Source organism: Anarrhichthys ocellatus, unplaced genomic scaffold, assembly GCF_004355925.1.
Source record: "Anarrhichthys ocellatus isolate YVR2014 unplaced genomic scaffold, GSC_Weel_1.0 scaffold32, whole genome shotgun sequence".
Taxonomy (NCBI): domain Eukaryota; kingdom Metazoa; phylum Chordata; class Actinopteri; order Perciformes; family Anarhichadidae; genus Anarrhichthys; species Anarrhichthys ocellatus.
In genome coordinates, this window is record NW_022280062.1 from 743,997 (window position 1) to 760,643 (window position 16,647).

Consider the following 16,647-nt stretch of genomic DNA (forward strand, 5'->3'; position numbering starts at 1 on the left):
AATTGTGGCTTTTCACACATTTGGCTTCAAGAGACCCTCCGCTCCAAAAAAGGTATCTTTGGTTGTGTCCGAATCTGGCATGAAGTTTTAGCTTTTGCCTCAGAAAAATAAATTGGCAGCTGATGTGGGCCCAAGCTCATTCAAAGCTACATTTTGTCTGTTTACACAATAAAACAAACCTTCGTCTGGTCTTTTCATGCCAACAGGGCTTTTAGTAAATGGGACCCTACGTTTAGTTGTGCTGGCGAAGCGAGAGCTTGGGCACGATTAGTGGTCCACTTTCAAAACGAATCCTTTGGCCACACTCTCAACCCTCATGGATCGTCAGATGTCACGTTCGGGGGGAAAAGTCCTTCCGACTGAAATCTCGGTTTTACACCATGAAGACAACCACGGGTCATTCAGCATCAGCACCTGTCCTCGCGTCTGACACGAGTCTTCCAGGCAGAGAAGTGCATCCTTATACTTTTGCAGCGTAAGCACTCTGGTGATGCATCTCCGTCGGTGGCTGAGCGTAGTGCAGATCTGGTGGTGGATGGGTAGGCAGCGCCATGTGTTAGGTAACACAAGTAGGTGGCTGGAATAGCTCTGCGTGTGTGTGTGTGTGTGTGTGTGTGTGTGTGTGTGTGTTCGTAGTGTGTGTTTAATACTCTGGATGGGTGTCTGTTGGATACAGAACCCCGAGGAGATGGATGTAATGAGAGTTTGGGTTTGTTGGGGCGGGTAGGGACATGGTATTAGAGCTGTCTCATGTTGTGACAAAGGGTCAGGAATTGGGGTTGTTGGGGGTGAGTTTGCAGTCCAGGAAGCCTCTTAACACCACTTGTATGGCAGGATCAATCTATACCATTTTCTAGGATTGTAACCTACGTTTTTTTTGTTTTTTTTTACTCTGTTCTCTCAATATCTCTACAGCCTCTGTGCAGATAATTGCCCCCTGTATGGCACAGACTGCTGGCCCCGACCTCTTTGTTTGCAGCTGGTCTAGGACTACACATCCTTATTTCTGACAAAGAGGGGATCAGATAGAGTCCCCCGAGGCCAGGTTGACCTGAGGTTATCTGAGCCTGAGCTACTGGTCTGGTATTTTTTCCACAGATGGGATAATCCAGCCCAGTATTTGTTCTCTCAATCATCTACACAGGTCTGTTTACAGCAGTGCACTCTGTGAAATCAAATGTGAGAGCAATTTTTACCTTTCAGTCACACTTAAACATGAATTCATTCACTTTCTATATCCGTTTAGTTAGTGGAGCACATCCCAGCATGCACAGGGGGAAAGAATGTGTAGAAAAGTAGCGTGTGTGTCGTTGGACAAACCTCATCCTGCAGACAAACACACTCACACTGACTACAGGTAAATTCCACTCAACCTGATCTGCATGTTCTGTGACTTGGGAACAATAGAGCTCAAACAATTGGTCAATTAATCGATTAAAACAGCAATTATTTAATCACTTTTTCATGCAAAAATGTAAATTTATGCTTTTCAAAGGTGAACATTTGCTGCTTTTCTTTGTCCTATATAATAGTTAATTGAATATCGTCAGGGTTGGGCTGATATTCGGATAGAATTATGAATTTTCATTTTACATTTTTCATTTCAGTAATTGAGAGAGTAGTCGGCAGACCACCTGATGTTTATTAGTTTTAGTATACTACACGGCTTGTTGCTTTAAATGTTCTGGTACATGCGTCTTTGTTGGTCACAATGTCTCACAACACGTCTTGACTGCAGGAAGAACTGAGCAAGCTATTATATGATGCACGTTGTGATTTAACTGGTATGCTGATGAGTCATTGTAAATTCTTCTGGATGCATATGACCCGCGCTGAGCAATACAGCACCTCGGCCTGACTCAAGGACGGGGATAGCTACTGTACAGCCAAACATGGAGTGGCTCTCGATGACTATGAGTTATTGGACATCAGAGTCCCACCATGACGAAGCACTACGCACGTTAAAGATATAATGTTACATTTTGTCTGTAGAAACAGACACCACCGCACACTTCTAGTGGGTTATAAGTGATGATTAAGAGGGATTGTTTTGGTATGAGTCCAGGTATTGTTTTTTTTAGAAAATTCCTGCATATTATACTTTTAATTCCTCTTCAACATGGAAGCAGTTAGGCTGATTTGGTTGTTTTCTACGGAGCCTTACTCAAATATCCTGGATAATTTGTCCTCTTGTGTCCATCTGGAGATAAAATAACACCCACTCTAACCAACCTTTTTGTTGGATCCCTTGCTTATGAAGATCTCTATGGAGGAGATTTCAAATGTTCTATGTTCAGAATGTTGTGACATGTTAAAAACATTTCATATGATGTTTCACAATATGAATCGTGGTTGGCAAATTCATGCAGTAGAGAAGCAAAGTTTACTTTTAAATGGGAAGCTGAGCTTGTGGTGTGATTCAGTCTGTTACTGTACATTACTGTACATGCAGCGCAGTGGCAACAATCAGGCCAGGCCAGATAGAAGCAGACAGGAGAGGGGCTCGGATAGATGGGGGTAGATGGAGAAGCAACTAACTCACTGCATCTGGTTATCAGCAGATTTTGTCGACTGGATATCGAACAGCTCTCGCCAAGATTATCTAAACTCAATAAGGAACATCTCTGATGTCTGTGATCAATTTGATGCAATGCCACCGAACAGGAATGTCATCAGTAATATTGCATTTTCATTGAACGATGCTCTTCAAATCTGACACATAACCACCCAAAGCCTTCTCTTCCGTCTGCAACAAAAAGGTTGAATCGATCACTAAGCTTCGCACGTCTGACATCTTTGGCTTATCTTTGTCGTCTTACAAAAATGGGAAAATGCCAACCACCCTATCACATCCTCCTTACGACTTGTTTCTTTGTGTTGATCCCATGAATTATTTATGTCATATTTTAGATAAATTATTCGACTCCTTTATTGAGTTACCTGAGACAGCTTGCAGTGTTGCAAGCAGGTGTCAACAAAACTGTCAACACACCAAACCGTCAACTGAACACAGTGATTATTATACTAACGAAGCCAAACTTATCCGGAGGTTGGTGGAGAATTCTTTCTGAAAGGTGTCAAACTTGGGACGGTAGTGGGTCGAATACAAAGAACGCACCGGAATAATCAACGACAAGTAAACTGATATTTGCTGACAGCATACCCTTAAGAAGTAACTCTCCAAGTTTGGCAGAATGTCAGCTCTGTCTTCGGATTTTAGTTTTTATCGTGACATGTTCACTGATGATTATACTGCAATGTAATGCAAGAATTCTGTCGCATGTCTTTGTGTAACGAGGGGTCTTTCCCGTCCTCCTCTTGACTATCTACGGTTCGTAACGGCTCCGGTGAAACTCGATAGGAGTGACAGCAAACCGACTCTGCGTTGTGTTCTACGATGGTGGTGACAGTTAGTCTACACTCCAACGAAGAAACACAGACAACTCCGATGACTATTCAAAGATGGTTTGATTGCTTAGAAGCACTTCAGGATGTGGTGGATACGAGTCAGATCCCAGTAAAACTATTCAATATGGAATACAGTTATAATCAAAGGAAACAATACCAATCGATGATTTCTGTAGCCAAACTCAATAACCGTTAATAGACAATTTACAGGACCAGCGGTCAAACTTTGACCCGGATCTAATCATTCATTACAAATTGCTCAAAGATATTATTGATACAGATGGATCAGTACACATAGATCAACACTACATATATCGTATTTGTTTAATAATTACTTTTTCATAAGAAAACAACACAAATATATACACCTTACAAGGGAAATAACTGACAAATTATATTTCTATATGACATGTTTTTTTTCTATCGGACAAAGTAACAAACCAATTCAAGCTGAAGTTATGTATCTAATATAAAATGCAAGATGTATACGTTTAATTTGGATGCGATGGGTATGTCCGTAAGTAGGCTCTGGGGTACTACTAGATTAGTGTATGCAATTTAGGTAAAGCAGTACAACAATGGAAGACACCGCCTTATCGAGTAACCCCTCAACTGATTTATTTTCAGTTTGACATCTATCGGACTTCTCATTGATTTTCTTTGATTCCTCTCCCTCATGCTCTCGCTGCCTTTGGCCCACCTTGATGGACTCCCAACACCATGCGACTCTGCAGGTGAGCCTCAAAAATACAAGCCAATATGAACTCACACTCGACACATATTTGTTAGATATCGGGGTGTACAGTTGTAATGTGTTTCTCATGACACACCTGGATGGATGCGTGCATAATTTGAGGGTTAGCCAGCCTGCCATACAGTGATATGTCTAAGGATACAAAGCCCTGACTCCTTGCCCTCTCGCTCTCTAGTAGTTTTTAAAAGCCAACGTGCAGGCAGCCAAACCAACCATAAGCCTCCTAATGTGTTGTCTTGACTGATTTGGCTTTCTAATCTGCTGAAGAAGCGAGTGCAAAAGGATTGGGGGGGGGGGGGGGTGTGACACATTACCCTTTGGTTTCTGTACTGCATAGATTTCCATGAAAGGAGAGGAGCATACAGCCCAGGGCGGGTTATAAGCAGGGCAGCTCTGATGATGTATTAAGGGGTCTTGTCTGGCTCTTCTTCTGGAGCATGCTGATTGCTCATGGTGATAACCTCCTGAGAGGATCCCAGATGGGAATGCCATCCTCTCAGCTGGCCCACTTCCACGCCACTCGTAACACGTAGCAATTTGTCCAATCTGCCTGCGCCTCTTCTCTTGCTAAGCCAGCCGTGTAATTATTGTGTACATTTTGGTTTTTTTCCGGCCCTGCTGACGTGGAAGATACTCCTCTTGTGCAGAGTTTCCCGTACGGTGAGCAATTGGGGTCAGAGCCTGGCACGGCAAAAGTGACGGGGGGATGGCTCGGTAGAATGTGATGCTGACAGTGATGATGTGGGATAAAAGTAAGGACCTGAGTCTACTTTACACTGGAGCAACACAATGAACAAACGGAGATAGATAAAGGTCTGTCTCAGTCACCTGCATGACAATCAATTTAGCTCGATACACTGTCACAAGTAGGATCACAACGTTGCAGGTCATCTCCTGGTATCTCCTGCTGGGAGGATGCAGATGCAATCCATGTGATCGAAGGTGGCTTGGCGTGCGTTACGCAGTGAAAGTGAGGCAGTAGTCAGTAGTAGTCCCTTCACACATAATGTGACGCTATCTTGTGAGGGCTTCACAAGTCCATCCTTACTTCCAGAAATAATAATCGTAAAAGCTCAAGAAGGAATCCAAAGGGAATAAACTTTTCAATTTAATTGTGTTATTTTATGCTAACAGGGTTGTCATGTGTAATTATGTTTACACTTTGCTATTTATCATTCATTATTTGGACTCATCTCAGTATTTGTCATTTGACATGTTCACTGACTCATGCGGTGTCAGTCAAAAACAACACCACTACTTACCTCCATTAAGCTTTGATTCTTGCCGACTGATGGAGATCCCTGTGGTCGTCCTGCAGTCGTGGGTGAGAGCCTGTGGTTTGGAGCTTGTTTGAAGCTCTGCTTGGCACCTGCAGAATGATTTTGCACTTTGTTTACATCTTTTAATTACTCGCTGTCATCATATTGACGGTGTGGACAATAGGTAGCCACACAAATAACCTCTAAAATGGTGTGTGCAATAACAATCAAACGCCATGACGCATGACTGACACATTATGAACATGTTACGTGATAAACAACGTATCACGGAAGTAGATTTGTGAATAATGACCAATATGGTTTTTATTTTAAAATAAATCGCAATAAAAGGGGGATTTTACAACCCAATTATAGCATCCGATAGATGTGTTTTTATTGGTATCTAACGCTACATCTCTATGAATGTGGGATGAACGAAACAGGGTTTTTAAGTATGATACTAACAATACAATTCAGAATTCATGAAACACCAGTCAAGCAATTAATGTGCAGTATGAAATGATGATTATTAGTTTGTATTCTTATATTTCTGCATCACTCGATTCACTGAGAAAGTGTCTGACACTGACCCATAACAGTAAATGTGCATCATGGTAACGTTACGCCAAAATATGTTGCGTGTCTAAATTTGCTAAACTATACATTTAGATCTATACATCTAATATACGAATCGTTACGTCCAAAATATTATCCAAAATGTTTACAAAAGAAAATTGGCTAGCAGCTGTGTGAGGCGGCTAAACTTGCTTTGAGCTAAATGCTAATGTCGGAAACCCAAGACAACGTATGGTCACTTCAGAAATAATGATAAAGCAACAAGACCACAACTAAGGATCCGTATGTCCATAAATCTTTTCACAGACGTTCAGTCGTGTCCATGTGACATGACGAAGCGTATTTTTGCTCCTCTGATTCTAGGTTTGACAGAAACTTGCTTACGGTCACACCTCCGCACCACAGTATAATCACATGCCATTTATAATTCTGTTTTTAGCTCTTCAAGCAGTATTTGTGAAAATTGGCTCACTTATTTAAATACACATCACAATACAGTGCTTTGGCAGATCAAAGGAGAAAATGACTTTCAGTGTGCTTTTATGTGTGATGTCCTTAAAAACATCAGATGCTGTATGTGTTGGCTTGAAGACCTGAGAGTCGACAAAAGCTTCCGGTGATGGGAGGCTTTTGTGATCCAGGTGGCTCCGGTGGTTTTTTCTTTGCTTTTCCAGTCCCGACTATACTGTGAAATCATTGGGATGTGACAAAAGCACATGGGCGCACAGGTGGTGCAGGTATCTTTCATTGCCGCCCTGTGGATTGGCTCAGGGTTTCTTCAGGTGAATGGAGTTACGTAAGATCTGCAGCCTCGTACTTAAAACAGGACGGTCATGAATCAACCTGTGACGCCACAACAGCACGGCAACTTTTGCCTGAGTTGTTGTGAGTGCTCCTCGTCTCCTCTTCCTCTTTGTTCACCACTTCCCTCTCTCTTACTCGTTCCTTTATGTAATCCGGAGAAGATAGAAATGACAGGCATTTTGGATGATTCATAACCGTCCTGTTGTCGGGGCTCTCAGAGTGCACATATTGGTAATGATAGCAATTTGGCCCGAAATTGACAAAAAGACATGCATGACCTTTCCTTTGCCATGACACAATCCATCCTCTCATTTCTTCACTGCAGTGCGCTTTGAGGCCAGAAAATTGTACGCTCATATTTTTTGCCAGAGTTGCCACATTTCCTCGTCTCATCAACTTTTCCGAGCAAAGGGGGAAGTCTGCGATTCTTTCTCTCCTGCTTTTTCTTTTGCATTCTTTCAGCATCACATAGCAGCACTTCAGCGGGAGCATCTCGTGAAAGTCTTTTCCAAAAGTTTGAGAAAATAGAAGCTGATGCAACTCTTTCCACGCTCGTTGAAGATGATTCGCTTTGCCAGTCTTGGGAGTGTGAAATTAGCTGTGACACGCTCTCTCTTCCTCTCTCTTATACTCTCTCCGTCTTTAAGCCGTGTCGCACTCGTTCTGCTACACACTCATATTCTCTCGCTCTCACACAAAGATTCACTCGTACTCAAGCCCTTAATTATTTCAAACTTTTTGTTTCACAACACTTATCTACAATGAAGCTTAAGTCAAATTTGAATTTCAGCTTTTATGCTGTTTATGTAATGATGTGCATGCAGCCAGAGCAGTTAATCTGTTGCTTTAATAGAATTTCATTTTAATTACAATCTTACATATTTTCTGTCTGGTTTTTTTCACTTCAGTATTTGTCATTTATAAAACAAAACAATGGCAGTGGAGAGCAGCTGTATGCTCTGGACAAATCAATAAATGTACTTTAATGGCTTTCTATTTCCTCCGTCAGTGTTTGCGTTGCATCGACAATACAGCTCTGCCGTCTTGTCATCTTACTAATAAGCAGCTTAAAACCTTCGCTGAAGCACAAAGACAGGGGAGCATCCGGCCTCCACGGCCTCCATGACAGGGAAGGAGGAGAATGGGACTCAGCCACCGGATGTGTAGTCAGGCACCAGTCATCGCTCTCTTTCCTAATCTCCCTCCTTCGCCCCACTGTTCGCCACCATCTGGAAAGGATGCCAGGGACTGGCCTGGTGGCAGAATTATACTCGCGTGCTCGGAGCGCCGCCAGGCTCGAGAGGAGAAGGGGCCTTTTTTTTGCAGCTCCCGCTTGTCTGTCCTGTGCCCTTGCTCCGCGGGGCTGGACAGCAGCCTGCAGTGCTGACGTAGGCCACCCTGCCTCTCAACGAGACAGCATCTCGTTCATCTGGCAGCCAAAACATGCCCGTAACAACAAATCCCTGTCCCGTGGATTAGTTAAAAGGCTGCAGAGAAGCATTACTTTCGGCCGTATTGCTATCAAGTTGCTCCCCGGCAGTTATTCTGTCGTCTTTCTATTCTTTGCTGTGAAGGTTTAATTTCAAAGTATAAAAAAGGCTTTTCTTTCCCTCCCCCCCTTTTCTGGCAACCGCCTAAATAAAGCAGTTAAGGTCAAAAATCGAGGCATCGGTGCCTCGTCTCTTGCTGTGCTCTATTCCCCCGTAGGCCACTGAACTGCAGAAAGCTATCTTTCTCTGAGTAATGAGTCTGCTTGCTGCCTAATACCTGCCCGCAAAAATAACGAGCCCAAATGGAAGAGGCACCGAGCATGTGTTCACACTGTATGCTGTACTTCTATATTGGCTGCCGTGTGCTGCACTCCTTATTAATAATGCTATTCCTGCTGCGGCTAATGGAGAGTGTATCGGATAGTGTCAGTCTGGACCCTCTTGTCATTTCATTCAATACAGGTTGGCTAATTGGTGATGTTAGCAGAGAGGGAGAGTGCAGTAATCCCCTCTTCATGGCTACCCAGGTTTAATGCTTTGTAGCGAGCTACAGGAAGGGACATTTTGTCTCTGACGGTGTGGTTGGTAAGCCAGATGGAATTCAGGCTGCATGGTGAAATGATTTTAGTTTGCTCAGTGGACCTCTGCTGCCAAAACCTGATTATCTCTCCGCTGCTGCTCCTGTTTTCCATCATAACTACCAGTCAAACTAGTTCCGGTGGCCACCTTTCATTTCCTGTCAGCTCATGGTCTGCGGGGAGAGGACACGAGGACAGGAAGTCATAAAGGGCCGTTTGGGTGCTAGTGTTTGTTGTTTGCTCCCGAGCGAGCGGCCTTGAATCTGAGTCCCAGGAGATGAGCTCATCCTCACTGATGAACTGCCTCTGATAAATCCCCCCCCCCTACACAGTAATATGGGTCACGGTCATGAGGGATCTTTAGATAGTAACGTAGATCAGTCAAGTCCCTACATGATTCCCATTGGTTTGTTATTTTATTGTGCATTTCTTTTTGGGAATTTCTCTTCCTGGGAACTTAAATTTCCCCAAATATGAAGGTCCACAGGGCACTTTAAAGCTCTCTCCACACTTAGCCCTTATTTATTTATTATTCTGTCGGTCAATAAGTAGTTAAATGCAAACATATTTCTTCAAAAAGTAGTAATCAGCTTATAAAATGCTTCTCTCATGTTGCAAACACCCCCGAACCCATAGAGGACAGAGAGGACATGACCCCAGTGGTGTAGAATGGCAGCTGCAGTCCTCCACCTCTGCCATTTTAACATCTTACAGGTTTTCGGATGGAAATTTGTTGGTCTTACGTAACATGACTGTTTTCTTTTTTTTTCTTTCTGCGGCCTAATTATGAAAGCTGTGTTTCAGAAACACAGCTTTCATAATTACGCCGCAGTATTCAGGATTTGAGTCTTGTATAGACAGAAAAGTAGAAGTGTCTTGTATTCTTATTGGTGTGTTAGAGAAACATAGAAGCATAGAAGACCTGAGGGATAAACAGCATACCCGAAAATCTACGGAATTGGCGTCTCAAATAAAAGGATTTTTTTTTTCATTAACAATTAATTTGTCAGGAAATTGCTGAAGTTTAGGGAGGGTAAACATGTCCCCGTTATATTGAGAACATAAACACAGCTCTTTGGCGCGTAGATTTAGATTGCGCTTCCTTTCGGCTCTATTCAGCCGTGCAACCGGGACTATAGTAATCAAGGCCTGGCATTCCGCCTTGGATTTGTACAATATGCGCGCCTATTGTTTGGTCATGTAGTGGTTTGTAAGAACAAAACAGCATGGAGCAATATGGTTTGTCCTTCCATAATGTATCGCTGGTCTCTCACTGTGAAAGCAAGGTTTTCTCTTCTACCTCCCTCCCACTCTCTCTCTCTCTCTCTCTCTCTCCCCCCTCTCTCTCTCTTTCCTTTCTCTCACACTCTGCGAGGGTGAACGTGGGCGGCTGTACAGAGCATGACAGCAGCGCTCTGTTGAATGTAGACTAGAAATGAGGAATTAAGAGATGCAACACCCATGGAAACACTGAGCCAGTCTTGATAATGGAGCTTGTTTGTCTGTGAGGCTGTGGATGTGCAGTTCTTCAGCTTATAGTTTTAGTTGCGCCACCATTTTGCAGTGTTTGCGTGTGAGACTCCCACTTTTGGAAAAAGGTTGATTGCCAGACTTCCATTGATGCTGATTGCGAGACTTCCATTGATGCTGATTCTGTGTGCTTATCTCCAGTTTGGCAATCATTTGGAAGCATCTTTTTTTTACTGATCTTATAGTGCTGTATATTTTTTGTCTGTGTTCATGCCAGGGGTTGTTTGTTTGCATCCCGCAAGTCCTTTCTTTCCACGTTCGTCTTTATGTAAGCATCCTCTTCCTTCCATCGCATGCACCCCTGCTGTGATTTGTGCAGTGAGGGGCTCGGCGACAGTGACACTGATGAGCACAGCGTCGGCCTCCAGCCGTGTGTGTGTGTGTGTGTGTGTGCGCGCGCGTGTGTGTGTGTGTGTGTGCTTCATAGTGAGTTTGCCTTGTGTGTGTCACGCCCCCCTTGACAGAGCGTTGGCATTGATGAATGCAACAGCAGCTGAGTTGAACTGAATGTTACTTGTTATTCTGTCTCTTTCTTTCTGGGTGTTTTTTTTTTTCTCTCTCTTCTTCTCTCTGGCACAAACACAGACAGCAGATAGACATTTTTCCAATTTCCTAACTCGTGTTATTTTCTGATAGAGACAGGAAATGGTGTCGGTTAGTCGGATGGCTGTGCATCAGTCAAAGGCGTGGAGTCAATGATGAAAAAACACTCTGGACTGGATATTAATATGTTTCATGAAATACTAGAAATTGAATAAAGATAATGCAGCTCATTTCAGAATTGATATGTCTGCAGGTCATATCTAATAAAATACAAGCAGCGCTGTGACTTTGGATCATGTAGCCTCACTTATCAAACCTGTAGGTTTGTGCAAAAGTGTTAAAAGCCAGCATGGGCTCTTGATTTCACTGTATTCATCACTGTTACTTAACAGGTAAGTTGCTCCTGTTATGTAACTGAGACTCTGGTATAATGTTTGTTTAGTTGTTTATTATTTGATCCTTTATTTGTATTACGGCTTTGGCTGTGTTTCATCCCAGCTTCATTTCTACATTGCTGTGGTGGAAACATTACACGGTAATTGGGATTCAAATTACGCTGATCTGTCGTAGCTATTTGAAGATGATCTCTATCCGGTTATTCTCTGCTCATCATGGCCTACTTTGTGAAGCTGCGGCAGTTTTATTAGTTCTGTAAGACACAGGCATTGATGGAGAACAGTGTCTTGAGTGTCTGTTTGCCTCATTTTTTCGACGCCGCATTGCAATTATGTTTGGAGAGGGTCAGAGTTCAAATCTGAGCTCGAGCTTTGCTTGCAGAAAGAGAGACGGGCAGATGTGGAAATGGATTCATGAATGAAAACTGAACCGTGTGTGCAAGTATAAAATGTGAAATTTGTCTTGACACTTAAACAGGCGCGGGGGCTTTTTGGGGTTGCCACGGCAACTGGTTGCCTGTGCAGCAGAGTGGCAAGTGGGCGTGGAGTCAACGCGGGTTTGTGGGCCGGTGAGAGCGGAGGCAGGCGATTGGCACACAGCCTGCAGCACACGGGGGCTTGATGCCGCCTGCTTGGCGGCGGTGTTGACCATCATCTCTCTGCTGGGGGATGAGGTGGGTGACGACAGCGTGACGTGTTGGGAGCGTTGGGAACCTCTGCCTCTGTGGCACGCCGCTGCTGGAGGCCGACAGCGGTTTGTGAAAACGTCACAATCGATCCGTCCTTCCTCCGGCTGCTGTTTAGATGGCCGTCTTTTGCGGATCGAACTTGAAGGCCTCGCGCCACGTGTTGTAGCTACCGTACAGGTAGTGCTGAAAGGATTAGTTCATGACTGGGCCAACAGAAAAGGTGTCTGCAACTATTTTCATAGTTGCCAAAATGCCAAATAATTAGATTTTTGTATTTTGGACTAACCATTTATCTGCCTTTCATATCCTGATTAATCGTTTGTCTAATAAAACTAAAAAAATACCAAAGTAACCTCTTAAACTTGCTTTTATGTCAGACCAACAGTCAAAATATTGAAGATTCCCTGATGTTTATTGTAGGGCTGCCACTACCGATTATTCTCACGATCGATTAATCCGCCCAATATTTTCTCTGTTAATGGTTTTTGCCTATAAAATGACAGAAATAAATTACCAGTAGACCAAGGTGAAGTGTTGAAATTGCTCCAAAACCCTCAAGTATTCAGATACGACAAAGAAAAGCATCAAAGCATCACATTTCAGAAGCTGTCAAGCAGTGAATGTTTGGCATCTTTGCTTGAAAAAATGACTCAAATAATGACTTAATCATCAATTAACTGCTGAAATTACTGAAATAATGTCTCCATGCTAATACAGTCCAGTTCACTTCTCTCGTTGACACTCAGTAGGTGCAATGAGCTCAAACTCCTATAAAAACTGCTGCATAGAAAAAAGCCCCGCAGCCTGGTATTAAAGGTCAAGGATTGTGTGGTTTTTACATTAGTACGCACTCTAACCACGGTGAAGACCCCACTGACCACACTCTGCTCTCTGCTCACAAAAGGAAGTGGATCAACATTAGGAAACAAGAGCAATCTCCATATTGCGACGCATAAATAATGCTTGTTATGCATTAATGGGCTAATTAGCATTCCCTTCCCTGAAGCATTTGATCATTTCTAACGCTGCCTTTTCCTCTGAATCATATAGGCGCCCGGTTCTTTTGCACCGAGTATAGCATCTCTTTAATGGCTAATTATTCACATCAATTTGCAGCCTGTCTGCTGCATTCTTCCCCCCCAGCCAGTCACCTCAGCCATTTTGTTCTTACTTTGAGTGAGAGGCCGATCAACAGCGAGAGATCCCACTGAGGATGCGGAGTGCGTGGGCCACTACCCCACTGATGAGCTTCTTATGTAATATCCGTCTTCCAGCCTCTCCGTGCATGCTGCTGGTGCTCACAGTGAGCACAAGCTGGCAGATTTTTACTCCTGTGTTGCTGTGGCTAACATTCAAGATCCATGTTTTTTGTATACTGTAAGATTAAATGTCTACACATAAAATATATCTAAGATATCTGTTTAACAGGATTTTAGAAAATATGACAAATGGTTACGCTGCAAACATGCATGTAGACTGTGTCTGTACTATCTGTTCCTCTTTGAGATTCTCTACGTTTCCTCGTAAAGTAGTAAAAATCTGCTCTAGCTCCAGATGATTTTACGATTTACTCCCTAAATATATTGAGTATTGTCCTACAGCAACAGCGACCCCCTGTGGTGACGCTCTGCCACCGCATACACGCCGAGAGAGTTTTTCTTTTTGACCTCTGATGTGAAACTCTTTGTTTATACGTGTTCAGCTGACGGAGGTGCAAAGTAGGTTTGCCACGTCAAATTGAAGTGGGACAGCAGCAGCAGCAGCAGCAGCAGCAGCAGCAGCCGCGGCAACAAATGGCATTACAAGCGCCGGGGATGCAGAAGCGGGAGGGTGTCTGTTTGTGTTGTGCCCGTCTCTGCGCAGTACGTGGGCAGAGCGTATGTTAGGATTTAAATTAATCTCCTCCGTTTATTGTGTCAAAGCAGCGCTCGGTTGTTGGCTAAAGTCAGATAAGCTATTTGTTTACTGTCTGCAGCTGTCCCTTCTCCAGGGGCTGTGCACAGATGCTGTTATGTTTTGGTTATTATCTGCCGATCTGGAAGTCTATTTGGAGTATCTGGAAAAGGCCAGTGTGCCATGATTATACTCCGTCCTTATCACTTGACTGACTGTATTTCTCATTTATTTTGTGGCTTCGGTTGAGCGGACAAGGACGGTCAAGGCACTTTCCCCAAGTGACCTGTACCGGTATATTTAATTGCAGACGTCCCTTTTCCCCTCACATTCCAAGCTTTTTTTTTTCTCTGCGGTGGAGTCATTTCTGTCACATTAATCTGGAAAGGCAAGTTTATAATCTCAAGAGAAGTCTGAGCTTTAAAGGGCTGCAGTGTGACTTTGCTTAGAGCTGTATATTCGATGGCACACACAGAGTCACGATGGCAGAGGACGGCGATCAAGTTGCACCTCTGATGGTCTTTAAATTAGCCATATCAGCTTTGAGAGATGTGATGGTTTCCTCCGTTCACAAGCTGTAAAATAAGTAGCAATTTCTGTCTTCATAATGCTGAAATACATCAAGGTGCCGTGTGACATTACTCGTGAGTGAGTAAGCTTTAATACCACGATTGATGGATACAAGTTCCTCTGGGCCTTAGATCTGTTGCAGAATGAGTCATTGCTGGACCATTAGCAGATAGATGGAGACGCGTGCAGGATTACAGCAGAACGGGCAGCTATTTACATGTGAAGAGGATAATTAGCAGTCCCGCTCCCACATATCTGTATTATTAGAATGAGCTTTAGAATAGTCGAGAGAGTTTATTCGCGGTCGGCGCACCCTGCAGGATCCTGGCAAGTACGGCCTCGGTGTAAGTTATGCGTTCTCCGCGGTGTTTGTTTCCTACCGAATGTGCATGTGTCATGACTTTTCCAGTGTGTGCTTTCAAAAAGCAAAGTCTACCAAAGTGAAAGCCAGCGCAAATCAGACTGAATCCCAGAGAGCAGCTACTTATCTGTCAAGTATTTCGCAGGCAAACATGCATTTACCTCCTTACACGGTTTACACGGGAAGTTAATTTGCCGTTTTTGAGGAGCGGGAAATCACCGCTGAGACTTGACACTTGTAGTATATTCACTCGAGTCACTTGTTTCTCCTAAATATTTGCTTCTTTTTGCACACTTAAACTGCTGGGTGTTCATTTAAATCATCACAGTAATGTAGTTTTGTACCTGGCGCCCATAAAATCCTTGAATCGAATAACTTTTATTCGCAAACCGCGGTGGACTGTGAAAGAACATTTCCATTACTGACAGACTCTCCGTCTCCAGCAAGTCCAATAAGGAGCTTATTCATATCCGCCTGCTTGGGAGCGCCGAGCCCACAGGATCACCTTTAATTTATGCATTACAGCAAAATCAATTTCTATTTTTTATCTGATCACCTCTCAACATGGCGTTCCTTAAAACAGTCAGTCATCGTGACAGCAGGCTAATTTCCACAGCTCTCATTAGGTGAGAGATTATAACTCGACGTCGGTACGCGATTAAAGCAGAGCAGTGATGTCACTCGAATATGTTCAGGTTGTGGCGTGATGATAATGCAATAAGCGTCGTCTAATGGGAAGGTGGTGTCGCTCTTCTCCTTCTCTTGCAGTAGTTGTTTAGAAACAACTTTAAACTTGGGCAGTTTCATTTATTTGTAGCTTTCAGGGACATTAATCATCTGTTTGATCCTGTTTAATGGCACCTAGTACCAATACAGATGCATAACATCAAACAACAGGGATGTGTTCATTACACAGTCCTTTGGAAAACCTTGTCTTTTGTTTATAATAAATTCATTGGAGCCCGTTCAGTTTTCATTATTTTTATTTCCTGTTGCATGATTCATTTCCTAAAAAGCCCAAAACTGCATGCTTTTTATTTTGACCGCGCCTTGAACTGGGAGTTAACAAAAAGACATACCTATTTAGAAATTGGAGATTATTTAACTGATGAGTTTAAGTTTCTTTACTCAAGAAGTCATGCCCTAAAACTGTGGTTCCCATCCTGAGGATCAGATTTTTCTACCAGCATTAGCTTTTTTTTTTGGATGGGCTCCCAGACCTCTAATAGTAAACCACTGCGTCTCTTAAGGGGCCATTTGCCAAAAAGGTTGGCAACCACTGCCCTAAAACACAACAGAACATCATTGTACTGTGTGTCAAATTCAGTTTCCTGCTTGACAAGCCACACACTTATTGAGTGCAGGACTTATCTGGCATTCGGACAGCGAATAGCTGAGATACTGGATATGTTTCTTGTCCAGCCAGATACACTAAAGGATGACTTTTGGTGTACATTATCACAAGACGTCTACTGAGACGCTGTCTCTGCCATCTAGCCTTTTTGGTATTCATAGAGTTCTTTGTCAGCCCTATCTGAATGCACCAGTCCTGTTTCTTCACTAGATAGACATGGCAAAGGGAGTCTGATGTCGACATAATGCCGACCATCCTGCAGCTGTCACTGTGATGAGGCGTAAAACTGACACTGCTGCTGTGCTGATCTCATTGGCATGCAGCAGCAGCAGCAGCAGCAGCAGCAGCAGCAGCAGCAGCAGCAGCGGCGGCGGCCATGCAATTGGTTCCGACTCAATCCAGACGATCTGTCAGAAATAACAGCAACCTACGCCAGCTTTTAC

At 43.4% G+C, this 16,647-nt stretch overlaps 1 protein-coding gene across 2 annotated transcripts in view; it reads left to right on the forward strand.

Annotated features, from left to right (window-relative positions):
- agap3 (ArfGAP with GTPase domain, ankyrin repeat and PH domain 3) overlaps positions 1 to 16,647 on the forward strand; it is a 108,997-nt gene that overhangs the window by 13,403 nt on the left and 78,947 nt on the right. The window lies entirely within an intron of this gene.